At 39.4% G+C, this 13557-nt stretch overlaps 1 non-coding gene across 1 annotated transcript; it reads right to left on the minus strand.

The window, feature by feature from the left end:
* Nucleotides 1-3725: 3725 nt before the first annotated feature.
* On the minus strand, nt 3726-3829 carry LOC130971370 (small nucleolar RNA R71). The gene has a single exon (XR_009082592.1). It is a non-coding gene; the product is annotated as a small nucleolar RNA R71 (small nucleolar RNA).
* Between the last annotated feature and the right edge of the window lie 9728 nt (nt 3830-13557).

Raw genomic sequence — 13557 nt, forward strand, 5'->3', positions numbered from 1 at the left:
ACTTTACTATGAGTTTGTGTGTTTTTCTGTGACTTCAGGTAATTTCTGGCTGAAATTGAGGGACTTGAGCAAAACTCTGAAAAAGGCTGACAAAAGGACTGCTGATGCTGTTGGAATCTGACCTTCTTGCACTCAAAATAAATTTTCTGGAGCTACAGAACTCCAAATGGCGCGCTCTCAACGGCGTTGGAAAGTAGACATCCAGAGCTTTCCAGCAATATATAATAGTCCATACTTTATTCGGGAATTGACGATGTAAAGTGGAGCTCAACGCCAAGTACATGCTGCTGTCTGGAGTCAAACGCCAGAAACACGTCACAACCCGGAGTTGAACGCCAGAAACACGCTATAACTCGGCGTTCAACTCCAAGAAAAGCCTCAGCTCGTAGAAAGATCAAGCTCAGCCCAAGCATACACCAAGTGGGCCCCGGAAGTGGATTTATGCATCAATTACTTACTCATGTAAACCCTAGTAGCTAGTTTATTATAAATAGAACTTTTTACTAGTGTATTAGACATCTTGGGACGATTAGTTCTCAGATCATGGGGGCTGGCCATTCGGCCATGGCTGAACCTTTCACTTATGTACTTTCAACGGTGGAGTTTCTACACACCATAGATTAAGGGTGTGGAGCTCCGCTGTACCTCAAGTTTCAATACAATTACTATTATTTTCTATTCAATTCTCTTTTATTCTTATTCCAAGATATACGTTGCACTTCAACTTGATGAATGTGATAATCCGTGACACTCATCATCATTCTCACCTATGAACGCGCGTGACTGACAACCACTTCCGTTCTACTTTAGGCCGGGCGCATATCTCTTAGATTCCCCAACAGAATCTTCGTGGTATAAGCTAGATAGATGGCAGCATTCATGGGAATCCGGAAAGTCTAACCTTGTCTGTGGTATTCCGAGTAGGATTCCGGGAATCCAGAAAGTCTAACCTTGTCTGTGGTATTCCGAGTAGGATTCTGGTATTGAATGACTGTGACGAGCTTCAAACTCCTGAAGGCTGCGCGTTAGTGACAGACGCAAAAGAATCAAGGGATTCTATTCCAACCTGATTGAGAACCGACAGATGATTAGCCGTGCTGTGACAGAGCATAGGACCATTTTCACTGAGAGGATGGGATGTAGCCATTGACAACGGTGATGCCCTACATACAGCTTGCCATGGAAAGGAGTAAGAAGGATTGGATGAATGTAATAAGAAAGTAGAGATTCGAGAGGAGCACAGCATCTCCATATGCCTACCTGAAATTCCCACCATGGAATTATATAAGTAACTATTTACTATTTTATTTTCTATTTATTATTTATTTTCGAACTTATCATAAACCATTTAATCTGCCTAACTGAGATTTACAAGGTGACCATAGCTTGCTTCATACCAACAATCTCTGTGGGATCGACCCTTACTCACGTAAGGTATTACTTGGATGACCCAGTACACTTGCTGGTTAAGTTGAACGGAGTTGTGATCGCACGTGCCATTACCAGGGATTATTAAGATCCCAAATCATGATACCATGATCTCTTTGGGGTATTTTTGATAGAGCCAATATTTAAATTTCATACAAGTACAAAGAGACTAATTTTGAGGATCACATTTTCGTCCACCAAGTTTTTGGCGCCGTTGCCGGGGATTGTTCGAGTTTGGACAACTAACGGTTCATCCTGTTGCTCAGATTAGGTAATTTTCTTTTCAAAAAGTTTTCAAAATTTTTCTCTTATTTTCATTTGTCTAAAGAATATTTTCGAAAAAGAATTAATAAAAATACAAAAAAATTAGAAAATCATAAAAACCAAAAATATTTTGTGTTTCTTGTTTGAGTCTTGGGTCAATTTTTAAGTTTGGTGTCAATTGCATGCTTAAAAAATTTTTTCTAGCATATTTTCGAAAATTCCATGCATTCAAAGTGTTCTTCATGATCTTCAAGTTGTTCTTGGTAAGTCTTCTTGTTTGATCTTGATGTTTTCTTGTTTTGTGTTGTTTGTTATTTTTCATATGCATTTTTTGTTTATTAGAGTCCATGCATTACAGATTTATCTTGCATATTTTCCTTGCATCAAAAATTTTTCAAAATTATGTTCTTGATGTTCATCATGATCTTCAAAGTGTTCTTGGTGTTCATCTTGACATTCATAGCATTCTTGCATGCATTCATTATTTTGATCTAAAAATTTCATGCATTGAGTATTTTTGTTGTTTTTCTCTCTCATCATTAAAAATTTAAAAATAAAAAAAATAAAAAATCTTTTCCTTTTTTCTCTCAAAATTTTGAAAATTTGAGTTGACTTAGTCAAAAATTTTCAAAATTAGTTGTTTCTTACAAGTCAAGTCAAATTTTCAATTTTTAAAAATCTTATCTTTTCAAAATCTTTTTCAAAAATCATATCTTTTCCAAGTTTTTTTCCTTTTTTTTTCGAAAATTAAAAAAAAAATCTTTTTCAAAATATTTTCAAAATCATTTTCTTATCTTTATATCAAATTTTTGAAAATTCACGAACAATTAATGTGATTGGTTCAAAAATTTGAAGTTTGTTACTTTCTTGTTAAGAAAGGTTCAATCTTTAAATTCTAGAATCTTATCTTGTAGTTTCTTGTTAGTGAAGTAATTAAATTTTAATTTTAAAATTAAAATCTTTTTCAATCATATTTTTTTTCTATCTTATCTTTTTATCTTATCTTTTTATCATATCTTTTTCAAAATTTTATCTTTTTTCAAATTTTGATTTAAAAATATCTTATCTAACTTCTTATCTTCTAATCTTTTCAAATTTGATTTTAATATCTTTTTCAACTAATTATTTGACTTTTTGTTTGTTTCTTATCTTTTTCAAAACCACCTAACTACTTTTTCCTCTCTAATTTTCGAAAACATCTCATCTCTTTTTCAAAAATTCTTTTTTTGTTTTAAATTTTAATTTTAATCTTATCTTATCTCTAATTTTTGAAAATTACTACCCCCTTTTTAAAATTATTTTCGAATTTTCTATCTCTTCTCTCTTATTCTATTTAATTATTTAATTACTAACACTTCTCTTCACCTCTCTTCATCTAAATATCCGAACCCACTCTTCTTCACTCTTCTCCCCTTTCTTTTTCTACTAACATAAAGGAATCTCTATACTGTGACATAGAGGATTCCTTTTTCTTTTCTTGTTTTCTTCTCTTTCATATGAGCAGGAACAAGGACAAAAGCACTCTTGTTGAAGCTGATCCTGAACCTGAAAGGACTTTGAAGAGGAAACTAAGAGAAGCTAAATTACAAAAATCCAGAAGTAACCTTTCAGAAATTTTCGAACAAGAGAAGGAGATGGCAGCCGAACCCAATAATGATAATGCAAGAAGGATTCTTGATGACTTTACCAAACCCACGTCCAAATTTGATGGAAGAAGTATCTCCATTCCTGCCATTGGAGCCAATAATTTTGAGCTTAAGCCTCAACTAGTTGCTTTAATGCAACAGAACTGCAAGTTTTATGGACTTCCATCTGAAGATCCTTACTAGTTTTTAACTGAGTTTTTACAGATTTGTGAGACTGTTAAGACGAATGGAGTTGATCCTGAAGTCTACAGACTCATGCTTTTCCCTTTTGCTGTAAGAGACAGAGCTAGAATATGGTTGGATTCATAACCTAAGGATAGCCTGGACTCCTGGGAGAAGCTGGTCACGGCCTTCTTGGATAAATTCTTTCCTCCTCAAAAGCTGAGCAAGCTTAGAGTGGATGTTCAGACCTTCAAACAAAAAGATGGTGAATCCCTCTATGAAGCTTGGGAAAGATACAAGCAGTTGACCAAAAGGTGTCCATCTGACATGTTTTCAGAATGGACCATATTAGATATATTCTATTATGGTCTATTTGAGTTTTCAAAAATGTCATTGGACCATTCTGTAGGTGGATCCATCCACCTAAAGAAAACACCTGCAGAAGCTCAAGAACTCATTGACATGGTTGCAAATAACCAATTCATGTACACTTATGAGAGGAATTCCGTGAATAATGGGACGCCTCAGAGGAAGGGAGTTCTTAAAATTGATGCTCTGAATGCCATATTGGCTCAGAACAAAGTGTTGACTCAGCAAGTCAACATGATCTCTCAAAGTCTGAATGGATGGCAAAATGCATCCAACAGTACTAAAGAGGCAGCTTCTGAAGAAGCTTATGATCCTGAAAATCCTGCAATAGCAGAGGTAAATTACATGGGTGAACCTTATAGAAACACCTATAATTCATCATGGAGAAATCACCCAAATTTCTCATGGAAGGATCAACAAAAGCCTCAACAAGGCTTTAACAATGGTGGACGCAATAGGCTGAGCAATAGCAAGCCTTTTCCATCATCTTCTCAGCAACAGACAGAGAATTCTGAACAGAGCACTTCTAATTTATCCAATCTAGTCTCTGATCTATCAAAAGCCACTTTCAGTTTCATGAGTGAAACAAGATCCTCCATCAGAAATCTGGAGGCACAAGTGGGCCAGCTGAGTAAGAAAGTCATTGAAACTCCTCCCAGTATTCTCCCAAGCAATACAGAAGAGAATCCAAAAGGAGAGTGCAAGGCCATTGATGTGATCAATATGGCCGAATGCACAAGGGAGGAGAAGGACGAAAATTCTAGTGAGGAAGACCTCCTGGGACGTCTCTCAAGCAAGAGGGAGTTTCCTATTAAGGATCCAAAGGAATCTGAGGCTCATACAGAGACCATAAAGATTCCATTAAATCTCCTTCTGCCGTTCATAAGCTCTGAAGACTATTCTTCCTCTGAGGAGGATGAAGATGTGACTGCAGAGCAAGTTACTCAATATTTAGGAGCTATCATGAAGCTGAATGCCAAGTTGTTTGGTAATGAGACTTGGGAAAGTGAACCTTTCTTGCTCATTAATGAACTAGATACCTGGATTCAGCAAATTTTACCTCAAAAGAGACAAGATCCTGGCATGTTCTTAATACCTTGTACCATAGGCACCATGACCTTTGAAAAAGCTCTATGTGATCTGGGGTCAGGGATAAATCTTATGCCACTCTCTGTAATGGAGAAGCTGGGGATCATTGAGGTACAACCTACCTTGTTCTCATTACAATTGGCAGACAAGTCATTGAGATAAGCTTATGGAATAGTAGAGGACGTGTTAGTAAAGGTTGAAGGCCTTTACATCCCTGCTGATTTCATAATCTTAGACACTAGGAAGGAAGAGGATGAATGCATCATCCTTGGAAGACCTTTCCTAGCCACAGCAGGAGCTGTGATAGATGTCAACAGAGGTGAATTAGTCCTCCAATTGAATGGGGACTACCTTGTGTTTAAGGCACATGGCCATCCCTCTGTGACAAAAGAGAGTGAGCACAAAGAGCTTCTCTCAGTTCAGAGTCAAGAAGAGCCCCCACAGTCAAACTCTAAGTTTGGTGTTGGGAGGCCACAACCAAACACTAAGTTTGGTGTTAAGACCCCATATCCAAACTCTAAGTTTGGTGTTGGGACTATATAACATTGACCTGATCACCTTGTGGCTCCATGAGAGCCCACTGTCAAGCTATTGACATTAAAGAAGCGCTTGTTGGGAGGCAACCCAATTTTTATTTATCTAATTTTAATTTTAATTTTATTGTTATTTTGTGTTTTATTAGGTACATGATCATGTGGAGTCATGAAAAAATATAAACATTTAAAAACAGAATCAAAAACAGCAGAAGAAAAATCACACCCTAGAGGAAGGACAGACTGGCGTTCAACGCCAGTAAGGAGCATCTGGCTGGCGTTCAACGCCAGAACAGAGCATGAATATGGCACTGAACGCCAGAAACAAGCAACATTCTGGCGTTTGAACGCCAGGAATGTGCCTTGAGAAAAGCTGGCGCTGAACACCAGTAACAAGCATGGAACTGGCGTTCAACGCCAAAAACATGCTACATATGGGCGTTGAACACCCAGAACATGCTTCACATGGGCGTTGAACGCCCAGAACGTGCATCACCTCGGCGTTTAAACGCCAGAATGGTATGCAAAGGCATTTTACATGCCTATTTGGTGCAGGGATGTAATTCCTTGACACCTCAGGATCTGTGGACCCCACAGAATCACCTCAGGATCTGTGGACCCCACAGGATCCCCACCTAACATATTCCCACCTTACCTCCTAATCCTATAACAATCTTCCCCATGTCACACTTCCCAACAACTTCAATCTCTGAATCTCTCCTCCCAATAAACACTATTTCCCAAATCCCTTCACCAATCACCTCAATCTCTCTTCCCCATCACCTCTTCACCACTCACATCCATCCACTCTTCCCCATAAACCCCACCTACCTTCAAAATTCAAAAATACTTTCCCACCCAAACCCACCCTAAAATGGCCGAACCTACCCTCTCCCCTTTCCCTATATAAACCCCTCCATTCCACTTCATTTTCACACAACACAACCCCCTCTTCTATACCTTGGCCGAAACCTACACTCCCCCTTCTCCTCATTATTTTCTTCTTCTTCTTCTTCTCTTCTTTCTTCTCTTGCTCGAGGGCGAGCAATATTTTAAGTTTGGTGTGGTAAAAGCATAAGCTTTTTGTTTTTCCATTACCATCAATGGCACCTAAGGCTGGAGAATCCTCTAGAAAAGGAAAAGGGAAGACAAAAGCTTCCACCTCCGAGTCATGGGAAATGGAAAGATTCATCTCCAAAAGCCATCAAGACCACTTCTATGATGTTGTGGCAAAGAAGAAGGTGATCCCTGAGGTCCCTTTCAAGCTCAAGAAAAATGAGTATTCGGAGATCCGACATGAGATCCGAAGGAGAGGTTGGGAAGTCCTAACCAACCCCATGCAACAAGTCAGAATCTTAATGGTTCAAGAATTCTATGCCAATGCATAGATCACTAGGAACCATGATCAAAGTATGAACCCGAGTCCAAAGAATTATCTCACAATGGTTCGGGGGAAATACTTAGATTTTAGTCCGGAAAATGTGAGGTTGGCGTTCCACTTGCCCATGATGCAAGGAGATGTGCACCCCTACACTAGAAGGGTCAACTTTAATCAAAGGTTGGACCAAGTCCTAATGGACATATGTGTGGAAGGAGCTCAATGGAAAAGAGACTCCAAAGGCAAGCCAATTCAACTAAGAAGACTGGACCTCAAGCCTGTGGCTAGAGGATGGTTGGAGTTCATTCAACGCTCCATCATTCCCACTAGCAACTGATCTGAAGTTATTGTGGATCGGGTCATCATGATTCATAGCATCAAGATTGGAGAGGAAGTAGAAGTTCATGAAGTCATCTCCAATGAAATATACAAAATAGCCGAAAAACCCTCCACCATGGCAAGGCTAGCTTTTCCTCACCTTATTTTCCATCTATGTTACTCAGCTGGAGTTATCATAGAAGGAGACATCTCCATTGAAGAGGATAAGCCCATCACCAAGAAGAGGATGGAGCAAGCAAGAGAGACCCTCCACGGATCTCAAGAGATGCATGAGGAAGCTCATCATCAAGAAATCCCTGAGATTCCTCAAGGGATGCACTTTCCTCCCAACAACTATTGGGAACAACTCAACACTTCCTTAGAAGATTTGAGCCACAATGCGGAACAATCAAGGGTGGAACATCATGAGCACTCCATCATTCTCCATGAAATAAGAGAAGATCAAAGAGCAATGAGGGAGGAACAACAAAGGCAAGGAAGGGACATAGAAGAGCTTAAGGACATTATTGGTCCTTCAAGAAGAAGACGCCACTAAGGTGGATTCATTCCTTGTTCTTATTTCTTTCTGCTTTTCGGTTTTTATGTTGTGTTTTGTGTCTCTACTTCATGATCATTAGTGTTTAGTAACTATGTCTTAAAGTTATAAATAATTCCATTAATCCTTCACCTCTCTTAAATGAAAAATGTTTTAATTCAAAAGAACAAAAAGTACATGAATTTCGAATTTATCCTTGAATTTAGTTTAATTATATTGATGTGGTGACAATACTTTTTATTTTCTGAATGAATGCTTGAACAGTGCATATTTTTGATCTTGTTGTTTATGAATGTTAAAACTGTTGGCTCTTGAAAGAATGATGAACAAAGAAAAATGTTATTGATGATCTGAAAAATCATAAAATTGATTCTTGAAGCAAGAAAAAGCAGTGAAATAGCAAAAGATTCCAAAAAAAAAATGGCGAAAAAAAATTTTAGAAAGAAAAAGAAAAAGCAAGCAGAAAAAGCCAATAGCCCTTAAAACCAAAAGGCAAGGGTAAAAAGGATCCAAGGCTTTGAGCATCAATGGATAGGAGGGCCCAAGGAAATAAAATCCAGGCCTAAGCGGCTAAACTAAGTTGTCCCTAACCATGTGCTTGTGTCATGCAGGTCCAAGTGAAAAGCTTGAGACTGAGTGGTTAAAGTCGTTATCCAAAGCAAAAGAGTGTGCTTAAGAGCTCTGGACACCACTAACTGGGGACTCTAGCAAAGCTGAGTCACAATCTGAAAAGGTTCACCCAGTTATGTGTCTGTGGCATTTATGTATCCGGTGGTAATACTGGAAAACAAAGTGCTTAGAGCCACGACCAAGACTCATAAGTAGCTGTGTTCAAGAATCAACATACTTAACTAGGAAAGTCAATAACACTATCTGAAATTCTAAATTCCTAGAGAAGCCAATCGTTTTGAACTTCAAAGGAAAAAGTGAGATGCCAAAACTGTTCAGAAGCAAAAAGCTACAAGTCCCGCTCATCTAATTAGAATTAATATTCATTGATATTTTGGAATTTATAGTATATTCTCTTCTTTTTATCCTATTTAATTTTCAGTTGCTTGAGGACAAGCAACAATTTAAGTTTGGTGTTGTGATGAGCGGATAATTTATACGCTTTTTGGCATTATTTTTAGGTAGTTTTTAGTAAGTTCAAGCTACTTTTAGGGATGTTTTCATTAGTTTTTATGTAAAATTCACATTTCTGGACTTTATTATGAGTTTGTGTGTTTTTCTGTGATTTCAGGTAATTTCTGACTGAAATTGAGGGACTTGAGCAAAACTCTGAAAAAGGCTGACAAAAGGACTGCTGATGTTGTTGGAATCTGACCTTCCTGCACTCAAAATAAATTTTCTGGAGCTACAGAACTTCAAATGGCGCGCTCTCAACGGCGTTGGAAAGTAGACATCCAGAGCTTTCCAGCAATATATAATAGTTTATACTTTATTCGGGAATTGACGATGTAAAGTGGCGCTCAACGCCAAGTACATGCTGCTGTCTGGAGCAAACGCCAGAAACACGTCACAACCCGGAGTTGAACGCCAGAAACACGCTATAACTCGGCGTTCAACTCCAAGAAAAGCCTCAGCTCGTAGAAAGATCAAGCTCAGCCCAAGCATACACCAAGTGGGCCCCGGAAGTGGATTTATGCATCAATTACTTACTCATGTAAACCCTAGTAGCTAGTTTATTATAAATAGAACTTTTTACTAGTGTATTAGACATCTTGGGACGATTAGTTCTCAGATCATGGGGGCTGACCATTCGGCCATGGCTGAACCTTTCACTTATGTACTTTCAACGGTGGAGTTTCTACACACCATAGATTAAGGGTGTGGAGCTCCGCTGTACCTCAAGTTTCAATACAATTACTATTATTTTCTATTCAATTCTCTTTTATTCTTATTCCAAGATATACGTTGCACTTCAACTTGATAAATGTGATGATCCGTGACACTCATCATCATTCTCACCTATGAACGCGTGTGACTGACAACCACTTCCGTTCTACCTTAGACCGGGCACATATCTCTTGGATTCCTTAATCAGAATCTTCGTGGTATAAGCTAGAATTGATGGCGGCATTCATGGGAATCCGGAAAGTCTAACCTTGTCTGTGGTATTCTGAGTAGGATTCCGGGATTGAATGACTGTGACGAGCTTCAAACTCCTGAAGGCTGGGCGTTAGTGACAGACGCAAAAGAATCAAGGGATTCTACTCCAACCTGATTGAGAACCGACAGATGATTAACCGTGCTGTGACAGAGCATTTGGACCATTTTCACTGAGAGGATGGGATGTAGCCATTGACAACGGTGATGCCCTACATACAGCTTGCCATAGAAGGGAGTGATAAAATTGGATAAAAGCAGTAGGAAAGCAGAGATTCAGGAGGAGCACAGCATCTCCATACGCCTATCTGAAATCCCCATCATTGGATTACATGAGTAACTTTTTCTTTATTTTATGTTTATTATTTATTATTAATTTTCGAAAATCCATAATCAATTATTATCCGCCTAACTGAGATTTACAAGATGACCATAGCTTGCTTCATACCAACAATCTCTGTGGGATCGACCCTTACTCACATAAGGTATTACTTGGATGACCCAGTACACTTGCTGGTTAAGTTGAACGGAGTTGTGTCCACACATAGCAAAGAGCCATTATAATTATTCCATACAACAACAAAGAATATAACATTGATGAATCACAATTACGTTCACCAACTGTGATGCCTCATTAAAGGGTTTAGGGTGCGTACTGATGCAACATCATAATGTGGTGGCGTATGTCTCACGACAGTTGAGGCCACATGAAGTTAATTATCCTACGCACGACTTGGAGCTTGCTGCGGCCGTGTTTGCGCTAAAGGTGTGGAGGCATTACCTCTATGGAGTTAAATTCCAAGTTTTCTCTGATCATAAGAGCTTGAAGTACCTATTTGACCAGAAAGAGCTTAATATGAGACAGAGAAGGTGGATGGAATTATTGAAGGACTACGACTTTGAGTTGAATTACCATCCGGGAAAGGTGAACGTAGTGGCGGATGCGTTAAGTCGGAAGTTGTTATATGCGGCTTGGATGATGCTTCAAGAGGAGAAGTTGCTTAAGGGATTCGAGAGTCTAAAAATTGGTGCTCGAGAAGTATCCGGAACTTTGTGTTTGAGCCGATTAGAAATCTCAAGTGACTTTAAGTCCGAACTCCTAAAGGCTCATCAAAATGATGAAACGTTATGGAAGGTGTTACCGGCTATTGAGCAAGGAAAACAGTGGAGAGTGTCGAAGAAAAAGATGGGTTATGGAGATTCGAGGGTAGGATCATTGTGCCGGATATTGGCACTTTGAGGCAAGATATTTTAAAGGAGGCACACAAAAGCAGATTCTCTATTCACCTGGGAAGTACTAAGATGTACCATGATCTAAAGGCGATGTCTGGTGGCCGGGTATGAAGATTGATGTGGCGGAATATGTTTCAAAGTGCTTAACTTGTTAAAAGGTAAAGATTGAACATCAAAGACCTTCCGGGATGTTGCAACCTTTAGAGATTCCACAATGGAAGTGGGAAAGTATTGCAATGGACTTTGTGTCGGGATTGCCAAGGACTAGGGCTGGTTTTGATGCTATCTGGGTGATTGTGGGCCGACTGACGAAGTCAGCTCACTTTTTACCCATTCGTATGACTTACACCCTTGAGGAGCTAGCACGGTTATACATAAAGGAGATTGTGAGACTTCATGGTGTACCTGCTACTATAATCTCTGATAGAGATCCTCGTTTCACTTCAAGGTTTTGGGGTGCATTTCAAAAAGCTTTTGGAACCCGACTATGCTTGAGCACGGCTTACCATCCTCAACCAGATGGTCAATCCGAGAGAACGATCCAAACACTAGAGGATATGTTGAGAGCTTGTGTTTTGGACCAACCGGCGAGTTGGGCTCGGTATATGCCATTAGTGGAGTTTGCATACAATAATAGTTATCATGCGAGCATCGGAATGGCTCCGTATGAGGCCTTGTATGGGAGGAAATGTCAATCTCCGCTATGTTGGTATGAAGTTGGAGAGAAAAGCTTGTTGGGACCGGAAATGATAGCTGAGACTACTGAACAAGTCAAGAAAATCTGAGATAGGATGCTTATGGTGTAGAGTCATCAAAAGAGTTACGCCGATCAGAGGCGAAAGCCCTTAGAATTTGAGGAAGGAGACCATGTCTTCCTTAAGGTTACTCCGACCACGGGAGTAGGTAGGGCGATTAAAACAAAGAAGTTGAATCCTCGATACATTGGTCCATTTCAGATCCTAGAGAGGATTGGACTGGTGGCGTATCGGATGGCCCTACCACCTCATCTTTCAAACCTGCACGATGTGTTTCACGTGTCGCAGCTTCGGAAGTACACTCCTAATGCTAGCCATGTGTTAGAACCTGAGTCGGTTCAGTTAAGGGAAGATTTGACGCTTCCAGTGGCTCCAGTCAGAATTGATGATACTAGTATTAAACGGTTGCGTGGAAAAGAGGTTTCATTAGTCAAAGTGGCATGGAGTCGAGGCGGTGTTGAGGAACACACTTGGAAACTTGAGTCGAAGATGCGAACGGATTATCCGCACTTATTCTGAGGTAATTGCATTTGAATTTTGTGGGCAAAATTCCCAATTAGGTGGGTAAAATGTAAAACCCGGTTAATTAACGGCTAATTAATCCATAAATGAGAATTTATTCTAGAAAGTCTAAAATGTGATTTTTATGGCTAAATGTGATAGAGGAGAATGAGACGAGAATTTTGGTACCAATTTTATAGAATTCGGACCAAGATTAGACTGAACGGCCCAAACCGGGCCAACCGGACCCAAAGTGGGCCCTTGGCCCAACATAACTAAATCAAAACCCTAGTTTTCAGCACTCTCTCTCCTCACTTATCACTCAAAAATGCTGAAATGGAGGCCATGGAGGGGAGAACTCTCTCTCAAGTTCTTTCTTTCACTTGATCTTCAAACCACCATAACTTTTGATCTAGAGCTCCGATTGCCGCTCCGTTTGCGGCCACGCGTTCACCGCGGAGAGCTCTACAAAACCCATACAATCAATTATGAGGTAAGCCATGTTTTGCTCTTCGAAATTCCAGCCTTGTTTTCGAGTTTTATGGGCAAAAAATGTTAAGATTTTGGGCTCTTTCATGTTATAGGACCCAACTCTCTTGAAGGAGAAGGTTAATCTTGTCTCCTTGGACTTTGGGTGTGGTAAGATTCTCAACTCTAGTGTAATTTGTTGTTCTATGATATTTGGGTATTGAGATGTTGTGTATGGGTATGATGATTGTGGTTTAGGTTGTGTATGTGTGAATATTGGAGCTTGATTGGTGATTTTGGAAAGCTTGGAAAGGGTTTGGTAGTGAAAAATCTGTTCTTGGAGGTATTGAGGCCTTGAGAGCTTGAGAAAAAGTGGTTTGGAAGTGCTCCGGTTGAGCTTGGGAATTCGGCTAAGGTATGGTTTCGGTTTCCCGTATTTAATATGTAATGTGGTAGGAAATACTTAGGCTAGAGGCCCTAAGATAGGCATTGAATGGTTGATGTTGTTGAATGATTGAGATATATGATGTGGTCATATATGTGATGGTGATTATTGATGCCTTAGTGGTATGATGTATGAGAAATATGCATGTTGTGATATATGCTTGATGATTGGTTATGGTTGAATTGTGGGTTGAACCATGTTGATGGTGAGTATGATATTGATTGTGTACAATAATGATTTATTAGAATTGGTGTTGTTGAAAATTGGCATGAGGAAGAGTATATGATATGTCAATGTGTTTGGGTT

Source organism: Arachis stenosperma, chromosome 3 (genome assembly GCF_014773155.1).
Source record: "Arachis stenosperma cultivar V10309 chromosome 3, arast.V10309.gnm1.PFL2, whole genome shotgun sequence".
Taxonomy (NCBI): Eukaryota; Viridiplantae; Streptophyta; class Magnoliopsida; order Fabales; family Fabaceae; genus Arachis; species Arachis stenosperma.